The sequence below is a fragment of the Parasteatoda tepidariorum genome, chromosome 5 (assembly GCF_982258835.1).
Source record: "Parasteatoda tepidariorum strain Cologne lab strain chromosome 5, Ptep-v5.0, whole genome shotgun sequence".
In the NCBI taxonomy this organism is placed as follows: Eukaryota; Metazoa; Arthropoda; class Arachnida; order Araneae; family Theridiidae; genus Parasteatoda; species Parasteatoda tepidariorum.
Window position 1 is genome coordinate 120,380,134 of NC_141759.1, and position 22,997 is coordinate 120,403,130.

The following is a 22,997-nucleotide window of genomic DNA, read 5'->3' on the forward strand; positions in this document are numbered from 1 at the left end:
ATGTATATGGTTAAATATAATAATGCGATATGATTCAGGAATAAATGGTCTAGGAATGCCTGTGTCTAGATTACAGTAAAGATTAATATTTTCAAGGGGAAAATAGTGTTTTTCTAACTTTAAAATTGGTGTTGATTGCGAAAGAATATTTTGTAATTCTAAATCCTTGAGTTGTGCATCCGCTAATTTTTGATAATTTAGTGGTTCACAAGAAATTGTGTTTATCTCGATTCTAGACAGGGCATCAGCAACTATATTGCGTTCGCCTTTAATAAAACGTATATCGGTTGAGTATTGGCTAATAAAATCAAGATGGCGCAATTGCCGAGGCGAACATTTATCGGCTTTCTGTTTGAAGGCATATATTAGAGGTTTTTGATCTGTATAGATGGAAAACACTCTACCTTCAAACATATGCTTAAATTTCTTTATAGATGAATATATAGCCAATAACTCCCGATCATATGTAGACCAATTAATTTGAGATTTGCTCAATTTCGTTGAATAAAAGGCTATAGGTTCCCACTGTTTTTCTGATAATTGCATGAGGGATCCACCAACAGCTACACTCGATGCATCTACCCATAAGCTTAATTGGGCACCTGGAATAGGGTGTCTAAGAAGGGTTGCTTCAGCCAAAGCTTGTTTTGAAGCAATGAATGATTTATTTGCATCATCATTCCATTTTAAATGCTCCGTATCGGTAGCTTTGGAACGAGGATGTTTTTTCGTGTTTTTGTGACCCTCTAAAAATTTAATTAAAGGTGCAAGAATATCAGCAGCTTTGGGAATACATCTGCGATAGAAGTTAAACAGTCCTAAATAGCGACGTAATTGGGTTAATGTTTGTGGTTGGGCAAAATCAAGAATACATTTTACTCTATCAGGTAGCGGTTCGATACCCGCACAGGACAATTTAAATCCTAAGAATTCAAGAGTGGATACACCATACTGACATTTTTGAGTATTTATGCAAAGACCGTATTCATCTAATTTGGCAAATAATAAGTCTAAATGATGCAAATGTTCTGTCTCATTATTCGATGCAATTAATAAATCATCAATAAATGCGTAAACGAATGGTAAGTCCCTAATGATCTCATCAATAAAGCGTTGAAAAGTTGACGATGCATTGGTTAGACCGTATTGCATTCGTAAACTTTCGTACAAGCCGAATGGTGTGCAGATAGCAGTTTTGTGCACATCCGCAGGATTAATTGGAATTTGATGAAACGCTTTGACAAGATCAATATGGCTATACACCCGTTTACCATGTAATTCAGCTGTGAAATCAGTTATATGAGGAATTGGATATTTATCTTTTATTGTTTGCGCATTGAGAGCACGATAATCACCGACAGGTCTCCATTGGACAGTGCCTTTTTTGGGTACCATATGCAAAGTTGAAGCATATTGGCTTTTGGATGGTCTCATATGACCTAATTCTATCATGCATTGAAATTCATGCCTGGCACTTTTAAGACGATCTGGCGCTAGCCGTCTCGGTTTAGCTACAACTGGAGGACCTTTTGTGTTAATAAAATGTACAGTATTATGTTTAACTGGTTTACTAGGATCATGAAGTTTAGTAATATTGGGATATTTTAATAATAGTTTACCATATATATTATTTTCAATAACTGATTTCACAGAAAAAATAGAACAATTATACAATTTAGCATGCACTTTTAAATTTGTATAAGTATCAATTAATTTTTTATTTCGGAGATCAGGAGCTAAATTGAAATTATATAAAAAATCTGCTCCAATTATTGAACATGAAATATCACAAATATAAAAAGAAAATGATCTCCTTAAACCCAAATTAAGTGTTAAATTTTTACGTCCATAAACGTTAATTAACGTGCCATTGGCAGCACGAAACGTTTGAATTACAGGATTTTGTTTTTCTTTTTTGGTTGCCATTATTAGAGATGCATCACTACCGGAATCAATCAAAAATGATTGACCCGAATTTTTATCCATGATAAACAAGCGGCGAGATAGATTGGAAGACAAGGAATTACTCGCCGCTATTCCCTGACCACTTGATTTTTTGAAAAATCACAAGGGGGCACGCATTTACGTGCGTTTTCCTGGAATTTACGATGGTAAAAGCACAACTTCGTAGCACTATTTCCAGATGCAGTGGAGGAAGAGCGAGCGCGCGAAGAGCTTCGAGTATCATTTCGAAACAGAAACCTGCTCCTGCTTCGAAGAAAGTTCACCTCCTTCCGTAATGCTTTCACTTCTTTGTACAGCTGGGAGAGAGAAATTTCATCCTCCCCCGATGAAGAAGGAGAGAGAACGGGGTGTTGACAGTCCCGCGGGGCTGTTGACCTCTGGGATGAATGGACTGAGGGAAGTGGGGAGTGTAGAGGATTCGAGATCGCAGGATTCGAGATCGCTAATATTCTATCAGCAACTTCTGCAGCTTTTTCTGTTGACAAGGGGGAAATCGAAGCAATGATTGTCTGGACGGGGAGAGGCATCGCTTGAATAAATAACTCGAAAAGCAGTTCGTCCTCAATTTTATGATTTTCCGCTCTTCGTTTCATGTCTCGCAAGAGCTCTGTAGGTTTCCGATCCCCAAGATTTTCTCCAGCCAGTAGACGTCTGATTTCTTCTGTTTTAGATTCCCCACATCGTTCTATAATTTTAGACTTTAAGTCCATGTAGGGATCAGTGATATCCGGATTCATGATTACATCTCGCACGATCGTCGCAGTATCAGGTGGCAAATGAGCGACGACGTAGTTGCTGTAATCGACGTTTTTGCTTCTGTTATTGCCTTTGGAGCTGCTAAGGCAAAGGTTGATTCTAGCATGAAGAAACAAAGGGCGGGGTCAGCACGTATGAAGGGAGGGATCACTACGGCGGCAGCGTCACCCATTGTTCTGGATCAGTAGATTTTTATTTTGTTTGTCGTCCGTGTCACCATTTTAGAGGTTTCAAAGTATAATTTTATTTCCTCTAATCACTAATTAATGAGGACTCCAATGTGCAGTGAGAACAAGGATGACGATTTAAAACTTAATATAAATTTATTTAAACGTAACAAGTTAGTGCGACTGCTCGCTGAGGGGATACTCACTGGAATGATGTAAAAACCTTAATCCCGGCCTCTCAGGGTAGGCTGAAGAGGCACAATTTGGGGCCTTGATCTAAAAATAGATCTTCCAGAAGGGAATCGCTACAGTTTAAAACGCCGACACAAATGTTTCACTCAAATTTTTTAGCCTCAATTATAAAGTCACAATTAAAAAACTCGTAAAGGTTATGCATATGTAAAATAAACGTGTAAAGGAAACACATAAGTCAAAAATGTAATGGATGAATATAAATGAAACGAATAACTACTATAAATAAGTATAAGCTACTCATTAATGCTAAGATATGCATATGAAAAATAAACGCTTAAAAACGACTTATATAGTAACACGTAAATTACTAATGCATAAAAGCTACGTAGAATTAATTGTAAATGTGTGTAATAACTAATATTAAAATCTAGTTTCACTAGTAGAAGAAAAGTATATAATAATGATACAGGTAAATTTCAAACTATGAAGATAAAATTGTGTAAAATCATGAGGTAAACTATGATTTAAAAAAAAAATGCACTGCGTAAATAATAGTAACTTGAAAAATTTCTTAGTAAACGTGGAAAAAGCGTCATTCAGAAATTCTAAATGCTTCATTTTATTAATAAGTCAGCTCCTTATCATATGATCAATTCTCTAGTCAAATGCATTTTAATCAGTAAACGAGTAGACTATATCGATTGATCTGTACATGTTCTTACATTTTTTTTTGATCATTGTTCGAATCTCATCTAATCGGTTCACGAAACTCACCATATTTTGACCTATGCGGACCTAACGTTATCGAAACGTCCCCTTATTGAGTTTAAGACCTGAGTATTTTTTTTCCCTCTTAAACTGATTTTCATCGGTTCTCAAAACCACAATTAATTGATCAAAACTTGAAGCCTGAATTATTCAACAATACTCGAACTCTCATATCATCGGTATCCGAACTCGCTATCATTTAATTAACGCTAGCACTTGAACTCATTTAATAATTTATCGATCATTTGAACACATTTTGTCTAAACAACTCTTTGTGGCTCGAACCTACAACTTGATCAACAATCAAACTTATATCAGAATAATATCGCAAATCCGCTCTATTTGATCAACATCTGAGCCCATCTTTGAAATACTTTTCTAACTCTTATGTACAGTACACGAACCCACTATCTTTTTATTGGGAAATGAATATACTACCATTTAATCAGTGCTCGAACTTAATGCAGATTTCATTCCTCTCTTCGAGCAAAAGCTACGAATGCTCTCCTTGTGACGTCACGCCGTACATAAATCTCGGAGATCGCAAGCGAAGATAAGAAAACTTGAAAGCAATAATTGTCCTTTTTTTTCTTTAGTATGAGTAATTTAATGAGTATATTTTCTAAGGCTGTGAAAAAGCCCAAAGGTAAATTAAAATTAATTTATTTCAGAAGGTATAAAAAATTTTCACGTTTAATGTTGGATTAGACGAAATTTATAAAACATCACAATTAATATTTTTAACCTGCTTGAAGCCAGGGCTAGTTCATTCCGCTCTTAGAGCTGAAGCTACGATTTCCCTCCTCATGACGTCACGCTGCACACAGATTTGGGAGATCGCTAGCAAAGATATTAGCTTTTTCAAACTTAATGCAATCAACATATTATTTCCTTTCAAAAGCATAGTTTAGAAAAATTTTCTTGGCCATAATATTAAATTAAATACCTTTTTAAACTAATAAAAATATTTTACTAGTTGTCGTAGATGACGCTATAAATACTCTATTTTAACTTTTATTGTTAAACAAAATTAAAGCAAATATAGACCATTTTTAGCTACATGTTGTTCGATACCAATAATTTACAAATTTGGCTTAAATTTAGAATCGTAATTTTAGACTATGCTGTTAATAGCAATTTGTTCATACTTAATCATTAGGAAACATCAACCTTTAAGCGCTAATTACTGAAACAAAATAATAATTTAGGTTTATAAACAATATTAGAAATTTTACAATTGTTTATAAATATTTAAATTTTAAAGAATATTATTAAAAGAAATCATAAATATTTAGTTATAATTTAATCATAAATATTAAAAAATTTGTTATGAAATTAGGAAAATTTCAACTATTAATTACTTATACTATTTCTTTAATTTTCTTGGATTTAAATCCATTTTTTTTTTTTTTTTGAAGTAAAGAGTCCGCAAATTCTTAGAAAAGTTCTTATTGCAGATTTAAAATAACTACATTTGCAACGTTGAATCCGTTCTTTACATAGTTTTTTCGGGGGAAAGGTGAAAATATTTGATGTAATGAAAACATCCAATACCACCTATTTCAGCAACATGCAACCACGGAAATTGTTTAACTTTTTTTGGTAAACTGGAAAGTCATCATGAAATATATCGGGCTGATTTGGATGAAACGCAACACATCATCATACTTGGCCAGATAGCCCAATGCTTTCTCCTGAAGATTTCTCCATAACAACTTCCGATTTATCTTTGATCTCAAATTCTTTTCATTAATTACAAGAAAATCAGACTCCAGCAAATCAGCCCATCTCAGCCGACTGTTTCCAGTTATGTTAGATATCAACGTTTTTCAGTAACGCACTTTTAAGGAACGGATGCCTAAATCCAAATGCTGTAACTTGCTCGTGCAGGAAAAAAATATTACTTTGATATGTTTAAAAGTCTCATGGATGGGCTGGACATTGATCTGTAATGAGGAGGCCTTTTCTTTTTCAATTTGTTTTCTCAAATGAAAAAAAAAATTTGAAGTCATCCATTGCTTGAGTACTCACAGGAAATTCGCTTCATTTTTTTAAAACAACGAGGCTTTTTCGACTTGCCAATAATAGAGGGTGAGTGTTTTCTTAACCTACCTGCATTAATAAAATGGTTAATCTATCTTTACTGTTTCTTCCACTGTGGCAGGGTTCCTCATTAAATGCCAATGTTTTCTTAGGCATCATCCTGAAAAACAAACCAGTTTCATCACAATTAAAAATGTCCTATGGTTTGTATCCTTTAATTAAGGATTTTAATTCTTCTTTCCATTCCTTTGCGCTTTCACCAGGATTCCCACTCTTTCAACGAAGCAAAAATTAAGGACTTTTTTGAAAAATTAAGGATTTTACAAAATAGTGTGATTCTTTATCATTGAATATACATATGCCACCAGTGACATTGCAAATTATTTACCTTCCTAAAAATATCAATCAATAAAAAAAACGATTTTATTATAATGTAAGCACTGATATAATTGCATTAACAGGCTCGCCAAAGAATTACAAGGCAAATCTGCTTTTCCTTAAGAAATAAAAATAATAGCATAACAATCAAAACTTTACAAAAAATTATTACATTGCAACAAAACAAATTATAAATAGTTACCAAATACTTAACTTTCTTGTTAGAAGCAAATTATGCTTACTTATTAGTGCCCAGGAAAAAAAATTAAGTATTTTTGAAAAAACTTGGTTTTTACCAATAAACTCCAGGTTCCTGATGAAAAGCCTAGGTGGGCTGGGATTTTTCAAACCCTGTTTCTTACACATATGTACAATCACGAATTTTAAAAATTTTTATGCTTTCTATAAATTTCAGTTACTAATTACACATTGAAATATTATACAAATTTAATTAATTAGAGATTTTAGAAGTGGTTTTTGTTATGGTTCCTAGTGTTCAAAATATTTTTTTTCCCCTGATACTTCTTTTCTTAGCGTTTTACTTAATCCCTATAAGCAGATGCATTACCAGTAGAACTTGAATTCTGTCAATTTTGAAGGTTAGTGTGGGTTTTCTACTTAGGTACCTAAAAATTCCCCCCCCCCCCAAAAAAAAAGACCACAAACTCTTCCATGAGCAGTATTTTTTTCTTGTGGAATACTTCACTTTCCTCATAAAGTATCATTCTAGGTAAGGGGCAGAATATATTAATGAAAGAACGTGCTTTCTTCCCCTTGCCTGTAACCCCCCCCCCTTTACACACATTAATTTTTGTCCCTCTAAAATGCTTTACCCTCGGTGCATAGTGTAATTTTAAGTGATAAAAGAAATCCATTTTGTTTAAAAAAAATTGAACTGAAAAATTGCTTCTATCAATTCATAGTGATGCTAAAAAACTAAGGACTTCTAAAAACCTTGAACCAAAACTAAGCACTTTTAAGGTCCCTTATTTTCCAAAATAAAAATTAAGCAGCTTTTAAGGACCGAGGGAACCCTGTAGTACAAGTTTCTAGGCCATGTCGGATTTTGAACTTCTCTACTCATCCATGTGAAGCTGAAAAATTTTCAATTATCTAAATTTCTTCAAGATGAACTGCTTTTTGCCTAAGTAATTCAATATTAACCGGAATGTTACAAGCACGAGCTTCTTTAAACCATTTATAACAATACACTTTCCAGTTCTTGAAACTTTCCACCTTGAATAAGACTTCTCTTCGAATATTTAATTCCACATTACCGTTGAACAGCAACATTTGTATCCTTTATTTTTAAAATCCCTTTTAAAGTTGGTTCAGGAATTTTAAAATGATCAGTTAAAGCTTTTTTTTAGTTGTTGATGGATTTTCTTAAAATCTCTTAATGACATCCGCTTTAAAAGATAAGCTGAATTTCATTCTCTTTGCCATTTCGTCAAGAGGTAAATCTTAAGTACTACACAAGTTGAAGTTAGATAGATTATTATTTTCCTACCTAATGTATTGGGACCTATAAAAATCGTCTTATAAATGAAAAGGTGCATAAAAGAGGAGGTACATAAGTGAGAGGTCACTGTAAGATGCAGTGGTTTCTTTATGTTATAACAATTAGCGTTAAAAAATATTCGAACTATGCCTGATGTACTTCAGAATATTGATTTGTTTTCTAATTAGTTCCCAAAATCAATTTCTACATTTAGAGTAGAAATGTCTAAAATAAAAAATATATATATAGCTTTGAGAGACAAACGTTAATATATATCTAAATGAATTTCTTTCACATCTATTTTATTGGAGGGTTGAAATTTTACGAGCTATAAGATATATAATTGAGCTAATATTTTATCTGGTTTTTTTTTGTTTGTTATAGTGTCTTTAGTCCAAGGCAAATTAATATTTTTTAAACTACTAGATTCTGTGTAACTGTTAAATGAGTCCAAAGAGGTTGGAAAAAAATTATATTTACCTTTCATTTGTTCATCTTGGTCGGCATTAGATGATTTTGCTTTATTACAATTATTGGAAGAATAGAATACCATCCCAGAATAGAAGATAGGCTTCTTTACCTTCTCTTATAACTCTCTTCATAACAAAGAGTAAAATGAGCACTTAAGTTCCCGGAAACGTATAAGCATATTAATATGATATTTTAAATGAATATTTAAGCAACTTTATTTCTGGACAAAAAAACTATTAACTAAGTGACATTATTTATCCAACTCTCTGAGCTAATATATGTAATGCATATGTGGTTCATGATGTATGTGATATAGACATATTTATTTATCTAGTTAGATACTTTTTGCTTCATTTCATTTGATAGGTAGTGTTAATTTGTAATGTAATTGCAGACAAATGAAATGCAGCGAAAGAACAAATCAAAGCGTACTTAAGCAAGATGATCATTGCTCTAATGTAACTCTGGCTTAAAAAAAGAAGGAAAGATCTCTGGGGTAGAGGGATTTGAGTTAACATATTACTGATGAGGATAATATGACGCAATGGCAGAAACATTCCTTAAAAATCATTGATTGTTTTTAAAATTAATCTTATCCGACATTAATAAAAATATTGTTTTTCTTAAAAGTAATTTAATGAAATTTTCAAAGTTATTAAAAGAAGGAATGCAGATTTTTCCATCAATCTACGTGTCTACTGGAAATATGTTATGTCCAGTTGTTATCTCGTATTCATAGAAAAATGTTCTCGTACTTGCTATGTATTATTTGAAATAATTACATTCTTGGCAGTATAATAGAAGTATTTTTCATTAATGAAGTTTGTCATAGTAGCTTAAGAAGTTATCTAATATTGAGCAATAATAATAATACATTTTGTATCAAAATGCTTTTTTTTCAATGTGCCACCTAAAACCGAAATTCCTAATACTTTTTTGAAGAAAATTGAAAAATAGAATTTTAATTTAATATTTTATTTCTTAATATTATTTAGATTAAATATAATTTTAGATTTAATTAAAAACATTGTTTATTGCAAAATATTCTTTGATTCGTCTCATCAGGTAAGCTCGAGGAGCAACATAAATGTTATTTTAATTAATTTTATTAATATGTTAAAATTTATGGTATGGTTTGTTAAATATGTTAAAATTTATGGTAATTGAAAAGTTATTTTTTTGACAGTAAAATTAATCGAGAAATTTGTCTGTGGTAAATTTTGACTATAATTAGTTGGCAAGCCTGATCAACGGCAGCTATGTATTGCTATTATTTATTTTGTTTCCATGTTTCTTTCTACTAAATGATTATTTCTTCTTTTGAAATGAAATTTTATATATTTTTAAAAAAAATATTAATACATAAGGATTAATTTTAACACTTCATAGTATTTAAGAAAATGATTACGGCTATTACACTTTCAGTATGCATTTTTTTAAAATAGAAGAATAACACTGGGGACCAAAATTTTTGTTGCATTTATACGAGTGCTTGATATTACTGAATTTAGACAAGGGGATTTGAAATTAGTAATGTTAGAACCCAAGCTGGTATTTTCTATATAGTTTATTTATTTTATTGGGATACACAAGTTTATGAAGAACAAATAGAGGTTTATATATATATACAGGGACAGCAGCCAAAACTTTCAGAAAAAAGTAAGGAAAATAGGTGAATTTAAAAATAAAACAAATAGGAATGTTGAAAAACAAATAAAAAATTTACTTTAAAATAATTTAATAAATTTTCATGAATATTAATTTAAATCACAAAATAAATCTACTTCCCTACATAGTCAATATAAATTTTAAAAACACCATTTAAAAGATTAAAAAAAAATATATCAAAAAATTGTTTTTGACAAATTTTGTATTTTTATAAATTCTTATATCAAAAACTATTATTTTATCAAATTTAAAAATACACATTTCACAGATAATTTTTTCTAAAAAAAGTTATTTTAGCAAGGAAATTTTTCTTTAGGTTAAAAAAAATTAGATTTTATTTAATGTTCTATCATGTATCAAATTTTACATTTATTATTAATCCTGAGGCAGAATTTTTTACAGCTTTCTGTAAGATACTTTTAACAACAGATATATATTTTAATAATTTAATAAAATAAAAGCGTTGTGTTTACAAAGAAAAACAATAAATTGGATGAAAAAGTAGGAAATAACAGGGAAAAAAACGAGGGATGTCGAAATAATAAAAAAAGTAGGAAAAATAGGTCGTCTGCGGTCCCTGTATATAAATAAATATACATATGAAAAATTCAAATTGTAATGTCAAAATGCACAGTAAAGGATTAAATAGTTTTAAAATTTTTCTTAAGTTTTATAAAACGCACTAATAGTATGGCGATGTAATAATATACAAACAATGCTTTTTTGACTAGGTATTGTTTCAAAGATTCTGTTAAAGTACTTAAAATTTTTTTGATATTTTTAACTTATTAAAGCATTTTGTTCCTAAGACTGTTGATCGATACATTATTTACAATACTAAATATGCAAAAATGAAAACATATAAAGTATTAAAAAGTATCAGGCATCACATATGTCCCCTTTGTGAATACTCTCAATTAAAAATAAGCAGCAGTTATTTCTTTAAATACATTAAAGTAAAGTTACTTAAATCTAATAGGTATTAGTGTCTTAAATATATAGTTTTATTTTGAAGAGAACATTTTGTCTGTTAAAATTTTTGATGAGACATAAAAGCATAATATTATGTCACATATTCCTACGTGATAAAACAATCACGAATGAAATAAAGTTTTGGGGATATATTTCAAAATTTAAAATTATAGCCGAACTTATAAAGAAATATAAGTCGTAAAACGTTTTGCTAAATAAAAATAAAAAACACTTTTTTTACTATGAATTTGAATTGATCTGAATTTCTGAGATGAAAGATACATTAAAAAAATAGAATAACTATCTAAAACATTGATTAAAATAAATATATTTATATAACTCTAAATTGCAAAAAAAAAAAAAAAAAAAACAAAGAAAGAAAATTGGAAAATTCAAGAATATTAAAGCAGTTTTAAGTCAAGCGTTTTCCTCATCTTGTTTCGGTTAAACTTATAGGTTTTAAAAATTGAATGTGTCGTGCTTAAAAAAAGGAAAAACAAAATTATTTAGTTGATTGACAGAACTATTATTCATATTTTGAAGAAATGATAAATTATAACGATTGTAGTCAGAATAATTTCTGTGCATATTTTATTTAATATATTTGCTTTTTTAATATTTACAAGAAAATATACAAGATGAGATATTTCGTTTTTTTTTTTTTTTGGATCCCATGGTCCATTTTGGTAGCCATAAAAACTTTAAATAAATTTACGCAAATAAATAAAAAAGGCAACACATAAAACTTTCATTCTTTTCCTCTATCAGCACTATTTAAAATTTCAATATTAAAAAATTAACACTTTTAATTCAAAAAAAAATATTTGTTAAAAATAACAAATTATGAAAATGCTAATTAGCACAAAATAATTACTTTAAAAATCCCATATTATTTTGTTAAAAAGAGAATAAATAAAATTGCAAAAAGCATGCGTAAAACACTCATGCAATAAATTATCCCATTTTTAAAAAATATATATAATATGAGTATGAAATGAGGGAGGAAACACCTCCTACATCAAGATGCATTATTATAAATTACATTTAATATTTTGGCTTTCTCTCCTTCATGCCTAAGTTTTTTTTTTTTTTAACTGGGTAAGATTGACATTGCCAAGTGATAATCATCCTCTTCATTTTACGCTTTTCAGAACGTTACTCTAGTGAAACTGTTTTTAATTTTGACTGTTTGAACTGTTGAAATTATACTCATACTTTTTTTCTCATTCATTAAAATTGAATAATAATAAAATGTGATAAAAAAAAAGACTATTACAAAATAAAGTATTATTAAAAGATTTTTTTAAGTATTATTAAAAAATAAAACGTAATTAAAAGTCTGAGAAATGCAAAAATGGTATAAATATTGCAAAATGTGTAACAAATAAAAATTAAATGATTAATAAAAAAGTTAATAATTAAAATTAAGAAAAAAAACTCAATATGTATATTGATGAAGTATATTAGGAAAAAATTAATTTTTTATAATTATTAAATAAAAATTAATAGTGCTTAGGAAAAATGGATGGGATTTAGATAAAAAAAAAGTGAGGAAGGGATTATTTTCATAAGATGAAGGAGGATTATAGGAATAATATTACAATAGAAATAAAGAAGAATTACCAATAAATGTTTTAATGGAATTCGAAAATACATAAAATCTAATGTAATTCATAGAAAAACAAAGGTTTTATTATATAAATTTTTTTTACAATCAATTTTAACGAATGCTTGTGAAACCTGAACCACATCTTGTACAGATGAGGCTATGTTGGGTACCTCTGAGAGCATTGTTTTCGATGCTAAAACTGTTGGCATCAGAAAAAGCAGATCCGAAAAGTACGGCTTTACTTCCTACGTCTGCCACCATCACCAGAATGAGTCTCTGTTTGGACCCTCAACTCTTTAACGAAGGAATTCCTTAAGCAATTCCACATTTTCTGAATTTCCATGCCTGTAAGAATTACGAAAAATATATTTTCAGGGAGCCAGATAATTCTTTCAACAAAAAATAAGCACCTTTTAAGTACTTTTAAAGCACTCAAAAAATATTTTTAAGCCCTATATACATTAACAAAATACAAAACTAATTTTCAGAGATTTTACATGATCATGATAAAACAAGTAGTTTCTGACAAAGAATTCTTTTCCACATTATATTAGCTACCATAAAAATATTTTTCAGTTCGATTTTAGAGTGTGGGAAATGAAGCCTGAAACTGAGAATAACTTGCAGAATGCAGCAGAGTTGCACATGACAATGCAATAATCATGCCGAATTCAGCTCAGTAGAAGCACATGTGGAGCATTTCATCAAATATGTATATTGATTGGCGCTTTCAGACGCTATGGACCAAATGGATTGGGGTTGAATGAATTATAAAAACTTGGAGTAGAATAATGTGAAAAATATATAATATAAAATTATTTACATTATTTTTATATTGAAAGAAATTAATTGTGCTTAGGTATCAGTTACTTATACATACAACATTGAATTTATCAAAACAGTATAAGACCCCAAATCCGGCACTCACGGGACCCATGAAATTCCGTATTTCGGAATTTGCCGAATTTCGAATCTCTTTCGGAAATTTCAAAATGGCACCCATATAATACAATAATTCAATTATACTGCTAATTTCAAAAAATTAATTAATTCCAATAAATTTAGTTAAATTTTGATCACAGTAGGTGAATTTAAAACTTTCCCATCTTAAGAAATCTCATTAATTAAAATATAATCTATAGAATTGAAATAACAATATATATTTTTTATAAGCTAACAACAAATAATGATAAAAAAAAACAAGCTAACAACTAAATATGATTAGAAAAAACAAGCCATCAATTAACAAAAAAAAAAGGAGCAGTTAATAACTAATAAAAAAACAAAAGAGTATAATTTACATCAAATAAGAAAAGCAGCAAAAGGGATAGAATTCAGTTTGTATCCCAGGTGGTAGCTTCATTATCAAAAGGGTGTGGCTAATTTATGGTCAAACTGGAGAGGGAAATGTGGGAACGAAGGAGTAAGAAGGGGGGAAAACCAGTAGAGCACTTGTACAGCTGTCAAGATTGATTGATAAGTTTCTTCCAACTTGCTTTTCTTTATTTTGTTCATTGAAAATGCAGGTGTTTTTACTTTTCCCTTTCACTTTAGATATTTTAAACTGCTTTAGAACCAGATGTTTCCTTTGACACAGATTTTTTTTCCATGCTTTTTTTTTTTTTTTTTAGAAAGATAAAATAAAGTTACTTACTTCAACAGAATAAAATTCCAAATAGAAAGAGAATATAACGGATTTTTTTTTCTCTTATTAATAAAAATTTCTTTAAAAAAAAAAAAAGAATTAGATCAGATTATGTGCCAAATTTTGGGTCCTGCCGAATTAGGTGTCCCATACTGTATCATGAAAATTCCTGTTAATGATAGGAGGTTCCTTCAGTACCAGAATATAGACAAAACACATACATTTCAAAATTATGATAGCTGTCTATTATAATTATTAAGTCTGTTTGTAAAATTAATAATGTTATTTATGTGTTACCCTGTAGTTTTTGGAACGTGAGATATGTTGGACAAACTAGTAACTCCAGGATATCTGCTACATTTCAGATTTTCAAATCCATGACTAAATTTCAAGAATTTTTCATATGACTTAACAAAGTTACTATTTCTCCCGACAAAAACACAACAATAAATTTAAAAAAGCATTATTATAACATTAATTGAAGTTTATAATTTAAAAATCCAGTAAAGAAAGAGTCAAAACAATAAAATAGCAGAAAAAAATACAAAAGCAAATATTTTTTTTTCCTTTTATCTCCAGAATTATAATCTAAAGATACTTTTCTTATTCATCAGAAAGGAAAGAAACACTTCTGATTTTTCTGTTCTCATTTCGGAATTAAAAAAAATTCACCAATGACTGGCTTGCTTCAGCTAGATTTTTAAATTGATAAAATAAAAAAAATTTAATAATAATAAATATTCTGAAATCACAAAAGTTTGAAAGATAATTCATTCTAGAAATTATTTTTTTTTTCTTTTTTAAAAAGAACACTATAATTTTTAAAGAACATGATAAAAGCATTTTATGTTTTAATAAAATATGACTGTGAGTGGGGATTTTGTTAGAAATTCAGATTTTCAGAGTACCGTGGGGGATTCCATTTTAAAAATTAGATTTTTCAGTAACCTAAATTCATGACTTTCTATAATTTTTTTTAAAAAAAATAGTTAAAATCCTGACATTTCATGACAAATTTTGTTCAATACCGAAGTTCATGATTCTCCATGACTTTCCAGGTGCACAGATACCCTGCAACTCTCTTAATATAAGAATTAATAAACATCATAAAGATATAAACTAATGAAATGATCAATAACTTAGAATTGAATCATATTAGAGAATCATTTTTGTTTTCAGTTTCATATTGAATCATATTTTTTTCATTGCATCATATTTTTTTTCCAGTTTCTCTACAGAATTACAGTATAACTCGGATTCCCTAAGAACAAAATCATATAACTAATAGAATAATTATATATAATTAGAATAATTAATTATTCAAATCATGAACAATTTCTTTACGGATGAGCAAGATTGAGTAAATCTTTTTAACAGTAAAATTCACAGAATATTAACTAACATGATGAAAACTAGTTTGTACTGCAAAAAACATTTCTGATCAAATACATAAAGAGCAAATACAGAGGGTGTTAATTTTACAGTGAGAGAAATAAACAATAAAACATATTAACCTGTTAATACAAGACACCAACATATCACATGCCATGAATTTCAATCTTTGTTCCAAATGTTTGGCAAAAACTTCATCAGGTCAATGCAAGTCCCGGATGAAAGATTGCAATGCATCTAGTTTCCAAAAAAGATCTTCAGAAGTAATGCATCCATGCCTGCAAGACGAAGATGAAAATGCATATCACAAATCAATGAAATAACTATTACTACAACACAACATTTGAATTTATTAATCAGGGGTACGTCTAGGTTTTTTTTAGAGGTATTTTGTGAAAATTCAGACATAATTAATGAAAAATTAAAATTTATACTAAAAAATCAGCACAAAAATTTGGTAGAAAGCAAATATTTTTAAAAAATTTCACTACAAATAAAAATCATTTGACTCGTAAATTTCTATATATTTTTCCACATATATTCAAAAAGAATTTTACTATTTGAAAATTTTGGACTTAAAATTGTATCCAAATTTAAAAATCATTGTCCATAACTAAATTTCAACTTAAATTTAATAAAAACATGCATTCAACAATGTTAGCACTAAAAGTTATTTTCATTATGAGAACATTTTTGACTAGGTCAAACAGAAAAAAATTTCCCAGAGAAAAGATGTTTCATAAAAAATAAATTTTTAGAATAATGTTTGAATTTCGACTTCTTGTACAGTTTATACAGGGAGAGCCACGTTGTTTCATTAAAAAAAAACTGTACAAAAAAAAGAAGCTCGCTTTGATATGGCATAAGCGACTAGCATACCACATTGCTGTATCTAACCAAACACATGCTACCCTTTCATAAAGAACAGCTGAAATAAAAGCCCTTCTTTTCCATAGATTGCAACGAGAGCTTGCTTTGTTAAAAGTATTTTGTGAAACTAACGTTAAATTGAATTTGTGAAGGTATGCAAAACCATACAAAATTCACTCAGGACAGACCCTTGATAATAGAGATCAATTGCACACAACATTTAACTTTTAGAATACATATGGAAGATTCAAGTTTCATCCGTACAATGCCTCGAGAAGAAAAAAAACAACAAATTTCAATACATTCTAGAAGTAAATGATTGATTTGTTTTGTCAAGCTGATATACATTGCTGAGTTTTGAGAAGTCACTCTCTCCAGACTAACATTATTTTCCTGAGTCCTCTTACAGGGTTCCCACTAAATTTTTTAAAAAAAATTCAAGGACTTTTCAATGACTTTCAAGGACCTAAAATCAAGTTTTTTAAGGACCTATTCGGTACTATTGTTATATGCTAAAGTACATGCCAACCAGATTTTACAATTACGTAGAAGCAGAAATTTTATGTTTTTAAATCACAATGCTTATTTGACAAAAAAAATTTTTTTTATTAAATTTATCAGCTAATAATACGAATGGTTGATAGTTACATTGCTGTTTCAAATCACTTAGAAAAATTCCAATTGACAAAAAAAAAAAAAACTCCAACAATACAAACTAGCATGAGGGAAACTTTTTATGAAAATTCAATGAAGTGAATTAGAATTAATGAAACTGAATGAATGTATAATGCATATTAAACATTCATTCAATTCCTTATATAAATTCTGATGAGCAATTTGCAAATCACTTTAAAGTAACATTCGACATGCAATTCATTAATCACTTTCAGTTAAACGGCAATTTGTAGAATATTTCATATGAATTCTGATCCGTAAACCAAGAATCTTTTTAATGTGAATTGCGATGTTTATTCATAATGAAACCTGTAGAACTAAATTTTATTTATTAGCAGTAAAAACTAACAGTAAAAATTTTATTATAAATGATAAAAAAATTAATTATTCTTTGTACACAAAATAAAAGAACAAATAGGATAACAATATTAACCTGTTGTAATAATGAAGTTAACACATTGAACATATTTCTAAATCCATTAAACACTATATATCATTTAAAAACTATGACTAAAAACCTAAAATTTGCTAGAAATTTTAGCTTTCAAAACATCAGAGTCTGAAAAGTCTAGGTTAGAAAAGTTTTGTATCTTCTTTAACCCCTTTTCACTTCAAGCATTAAAAATTGCATCAATTAGAATTTCTATAATTTTCCTATGAATTTATTTATTATTTTTTTTTCCTACTTTTTCGGAAGAAAAATTAGTAGTATTTTAACTCCTAAAAAATCAAGAACTTTTCAAGTATCCAATGGCAGAATTCAAGGACTTTTCAGGGCCTGATTTTTTTCAACCAAATTCAAGCACTGTGGGAACCCTGTCTTAAAAAAGAAGATTATCCCCACAAGAATTATAGCTGTGATAGAATTCAATGAATGGATACCACAAGTTGATTTATTGTGGTTTTGTGAAAAGTTGGGAGAGCTGTGTTAAGATCACTGTACTTTGGAGTGCTGACAATGAGAGCTGTAATAAGTTCACGGTCGCTCCTGTGCTGAGCAGTCGAGTGTATACATTCTATATGAATGAGACTGAGTAGCAAAGAGCGCGAGGAGGTGGATAATGTCGCAGCCACAAATAGCAAGTCAACTATTCAATATGAACCACCCATTGAAGTCGGAGTGTCAGATCAAAGTGGGCGTTACTGTCAAGATAGGTGTGTTCTTATCGAAGTGGGAGTTTCTGTCATCACGTCCGGGTCACTAATCTGGGAAGTGAGTTGTTATTGACTGTGTCAACCTTCATCTATGAAAAGGTACCTCGACATAGAATCGAGATAACATGCCTCATATACTAGAGAGTTGGATTTGTATATTTATAGTGGTAGATACACCCCAAAGTCAGCCAAAACATTTATGTTTAATAGATTCATTATTAATGTCAGAAACACAATATGAATTAGATTAAAAAAATGTATTATCTTAATGCTTTAAGAAATATAATTAGTATAAAAGAAAGTGTTGTTTAATAGAAAGTAGTATTATTATTAATTAGAATTATATTTATTAATATTTTTTTTTAAAAAAAACAATATAATTTTTTTAAATTCAACATGTAATAGTTTTTTTATTTTAATATTATGGGTGATATTCTAGCATTTTGTTGGGGGGAACATTTTTGTTGAACATATTTGAAGAATATTTTTGTAGTAAGTTTTTTCTTTGTGATTAGTGTAAATATTGCTTGAAATCGTGTTATTATTTTAATATTGTCCAATAACAAATTTTGATGTTGAGCAGAGGCATTCGTTCAATTTTAAGAAAGTTAACGATTAAATTTTAACACATAAAAAAATGGTTAAAAATATAATTCATTACCATCTTCACTGGAAAACAATCCTATGTATCTGAAGGCTGTTCAGCTAAAAGTGTGTCCATATCAACAGCTAAGAACAACCAGAAGATCTCCGCGTGTTCAACCATGCGAAAGCCTGTAAAATTTATATAACATATATTTTCTTTTGCTGATGCAAGCAATTTTAATAGCTATCCTAATCATACCTAACGAATATTTCTTCTATCAAAAATTATACAGAAAAAAGTTACTTCACTAAATAACAAGATAAATCTAAAAATTTAGTGAACGGCATTTATGAATATTTCAAAAGTAACAAGAGTAAAAAATGCAATTCTATACATACAGATGAGATGGCTGATAGAAAGGAGAGTAAGAAGTTTTGTTTGAGCAGTGAACATATCTACTACTCTAAGTGTATGTCTAAGAAATGCATTACATGTAGACCTAGATTCCATATTCAATTGGTTTAACCTTTAAACATTTCAGAGAAGGAAAGGAAACCATACTGATGGCAAGTCATATTAGGGGGGACCATAAAGAGATGTGACAATTCCAGGTATGTGACATATGCTGTTGGTCACTTATAAATGATGAAAGATTCTGGAATTAAATAACAATAAGGGACAGTGTTAGTAGATCATTTACAGAGGTTTTAGCAAATGCATAATACTTTCGCATTTTATCCCACATTCATTGAAGACAAATAACATAGAAAAGGTCTTTGAGGACTCCCTGAAGACAACCGTCTTTCGATTTAATGTAAAAAAGGCTTCATTTAAGGACAGCAACATAAATTCATTGCAAAAAGAGCCTTCACTGTCTTAGTTTGTGCAAAGTGTTTTGTAACTAACTGATTTTGTCTTGAGCGTTATCAAAAATGTTCTAATTTACCATTCCATTCACCAATTTTTTAATTGCACTTTCTATTACTTTTATGTGTATTCATTGAGTAAATTTAATTAAAATCGGATCCCTAACATTGCATCAATAATTAAACAGATTCAAATTCTTATCAGAAACATTAAATAAGAGCAAAGCAAGTTCAAGCTTTTAATAAGGTTCTATAAGCGAAGTGCTGATTATATAAATGAATAAAGTTAATCAAATATGAAACTGTTATACATTGCACAATTTAATTTTGAAACGTTACATTAATTTCCAAAAGTTGAATTTAATTTTTAGCAGTCAATTATTAACTGGTCACCAAATTGAATTGTGAAGAAAAAAGTATGGATATGTTTTGGTTTCAGATAGTGAAAATGCTGGATTATAATCATTTTGCAATTTTTTTCTGAATCTTTAAAATGTTTTCGATTATATGATAAGATTTTAAGAGAAAAAAAAATCAATCTGTTACGGAAACAAATACTATTTATTGTGCTGCTTGTCAACTTCTTGATTGATTAAAAAATTGAAAGAAATAGAAGCATTTTATACCACAAGAAGTCTGTAAATATGAAGAAAAAAAATTCTAAACAAAAAAAATTTCTAAAAAATCTGAAATTTTCAGAATAAAAATTTCTGAAAATTCTACAACAGGCCAATAAGCTTTTTCAGCAAACATTCAATTTGTTTCACTTTTAAATGTACACAACGTTTATTGACTCTATACTATTTGCACAACTTTTGACCTTGACTTCTATTAACAATTTTCAAAGTGCACTGAATTTGGTACTGGGTAAGATAAAATTTAAAGCAAGCACTTTTTCGCAATTTAGAAGCTGTTTTAGTACAAATAGTTTCAAAAATCGAACAAAAATATTCAAATTTTCTTTTCAAATCTGCTAGAAGACAGTTTAAACTAACTTAAGAGAGAATAAGTCAGGAAACATTTTCCATAATATTAAGAAAAAACATCTTCTAAGATAACAAACAAAAAACCAGAAGTTTAATATTTTCTACAAAATCCAAAACTTTCTTGAAAAAAAAAATCTAATGTATACAACCCTGTAAAAATATTATTATTCATATTGCTTTTTGAAGAATTAAGATTTGTAGAAGAAGAGAAAAACTTTAAAAATGAATAATAATCATGAATATAACCGGAGAAATATTAAAACCAGTTAAAAAAACATTCATTTTTTAAAACGAGATATTTGTAATAAAAGATTACAAAATAAATATTAAAAAAAAACATCACAAAAACAATTCTTCAAAATTTATCAAACAGTAAAACTTTATATACTATATATAAACAAGAAAATAATACATTTATAAAGTTTTATACTTAATATTTAGAAAGACTGAAAGCTATTCCAAATGCACTTTTAAGTTCATAAGAAAAAATCAGTATTGCACACATCTATTTCAGAAACTTGCAGAATATTTTTTTTAAAAACTTTTTAAAAAAACAAAAAATGTGACAGATATTAAAATTTAAGTAAACAAATCATGGTCATAAAACTGTCACCACTTTAAGAAGGTCAAATTGTTTAATTGAATTGTTTATGAATTTGTTTTAATTTCTTTCCAAATTTCATGGATATTTCAGTTTACTCTACATTAAGCTTATGCAATAAAATTTTTTTTTAATGTCTTTATACAGATGCTAAAATGCTTCGAACGATGTAAAAAAAAAGTGCAGAGTAAAACAGTGTGAGTGGAGAGAAATGCATTACATAATTCAACAACGGTTCCCAACTTTCGTTGAAGTTTTATCTCATTTCAGCAAGAATAAAAATGCTACTGAAATTAGCATCTTCTAATGTAATCAGGGTCCTTTTTGTTCTTTGTTTTGTTTACAAGAGATTCTATTCAGCAACACTTTACAAAAGCAAGATTATATCAAACATCTATGAGATTTATCCAAGATTTCTTTTTATTTCCCAATATATATGTGGTGTAGACTATATCTTTGTCATAAATATAAACTACTCATGAAGACAGAGATAAAAATTTAAGTGAAACAAATTAAGAAAATAAAAACTTAATGAATTGTTCTCCACAACAACACATACAGCAAGTATTTATAAAAATAGTTTTCTTAGTAAAGGAATTTTAAATCAGAAGATTTATATTACCTTGTAAATTTGAACTTTGGCAACTTTGTATACAAAAGTGCAAGTTGTCATTTTTAGGTAGCTGGAAAAAGTTAAGTTAAGCTTAAAAGTTATCTTTTGCATGGAATTATCTTTGAAAAATGAATTTTATAATTGTATGCAAAATTTTTTCAATTAGCTTAGAAAGTTCGATATATAGCAAAACACGTAAAAAGTAAAATTAACACAGGGTTCAAACTTTAGACTTCTTTTTTGACCTAACTATTGGGGCCATATTTCCCAGATTGTGGCTACCCCCTATATTTAGAGAGCCAGAAATCTGAATGAGTCAAACAAAAAAATATTTTTTCATTCAGAGTATGTATATGTTGTATGTATATGTTCAGAGTATGTATATGTACTTTGTGTATATGATTTCGTAACTTAATATATTGTTTGCACTTATGAATTAGTATATTTGAGGTCACCTCCTCAAACCATTAAGAATGAGTTCCACAACAATCTGAAAATCTGTTCATTAGATAAAAATTATTCAGGGTGGTCTGTTTTTTATTTTGCGCACTGTGCATTTACTAGGATACTGTGCATGCCTACAAACACGTAAGATAGTCCTTAATTAATATTAAAAGTACAATACAACACAAAATGTTGTAACTCATACTACCAACAATTCAATTCTATGACTACGAGCAGAAATGAATTTGTATGAGCCATATTTCTTCCACTATAAAGGGAATAAAAGGTACAATTAAACTAAAAGTTAAAACTGTTTTACTGTGTTATTAAAGAATTGAAATCAGAAAAGTTAAAAAGGTAGAAAACTAATAAATTTGTTAAAACATAAAAAATATTGATTTATTTAAACAGATTAAGAAGTTAGAAATAAGAGGTAGGGAAACTAAAAATCAGGAAACAAAATATCATAAAAAGATAAATGAATAAACAAATAAGGGGATAATTGTACCTCTCCTTGATACACTTTAAAATATGCATATAGATTTACAGATTTAAGGCCAACTTATGAAATATTAATATAAACTTTTATAAAAATTTTATTATTGAACAGTTAATTCCCGATTTTCCGTCAACTATAAAGGAGTAAATATTACAATTAAGGTTACCTTAAA

The 22,997-nt window shown here is 28.8% G+C and overlaps 1 protein-coding gene and 1 pseudogene across 16 annotated transcripts in view; both read right to left on the minus strand.

The window, feature by feature from the left end:
* Nucleotides 1-2,033: 2,033 nt before the first annotated feature.
* LOC139426358 (uncharacterized) lies at nucleotides 2,034-2,893 on the minus strand (annotated as a pseudogene).
* Nucleotides 2,894-12,503: 9,610 nt separating this feature from the next.
* LOC107446870 (syntaxin-8) overlaps nucleotides 12,504-22,997 on the minus strand; it is a 49,750-nt gene continuing 39,256 nt past the window's right edge. For 9 of the 16 annotated variants that reach the window (XM_071184871.2, XM_087164991.1, XM_071184854.2 and 6 more), the window contains 4 exons: nucleotides 21,892-21,952; nucleotides 18,892-19,004; nucleotides 15,653-15,808; nucleotides 12,504-12,838 (listed from right to left, as the gene is read on the minus strand). The gene's annotated coding sequence lies outside the window, so the exon portion shown is untranslated. Of the gene's footprint in view, nucleotides 12,839-15,652; nucleotides 15,809-17,092; nucleotides 17,385-18,891; nucleotides 19,005-21,891; nucleotides 21,953-22,997 lie in introns of those variants that run through there. The other 7 variants (XM_087164987.1, XM_087164986.1, XM_087164983.1 and 4 more) reach the window with 4 other exon arrangements.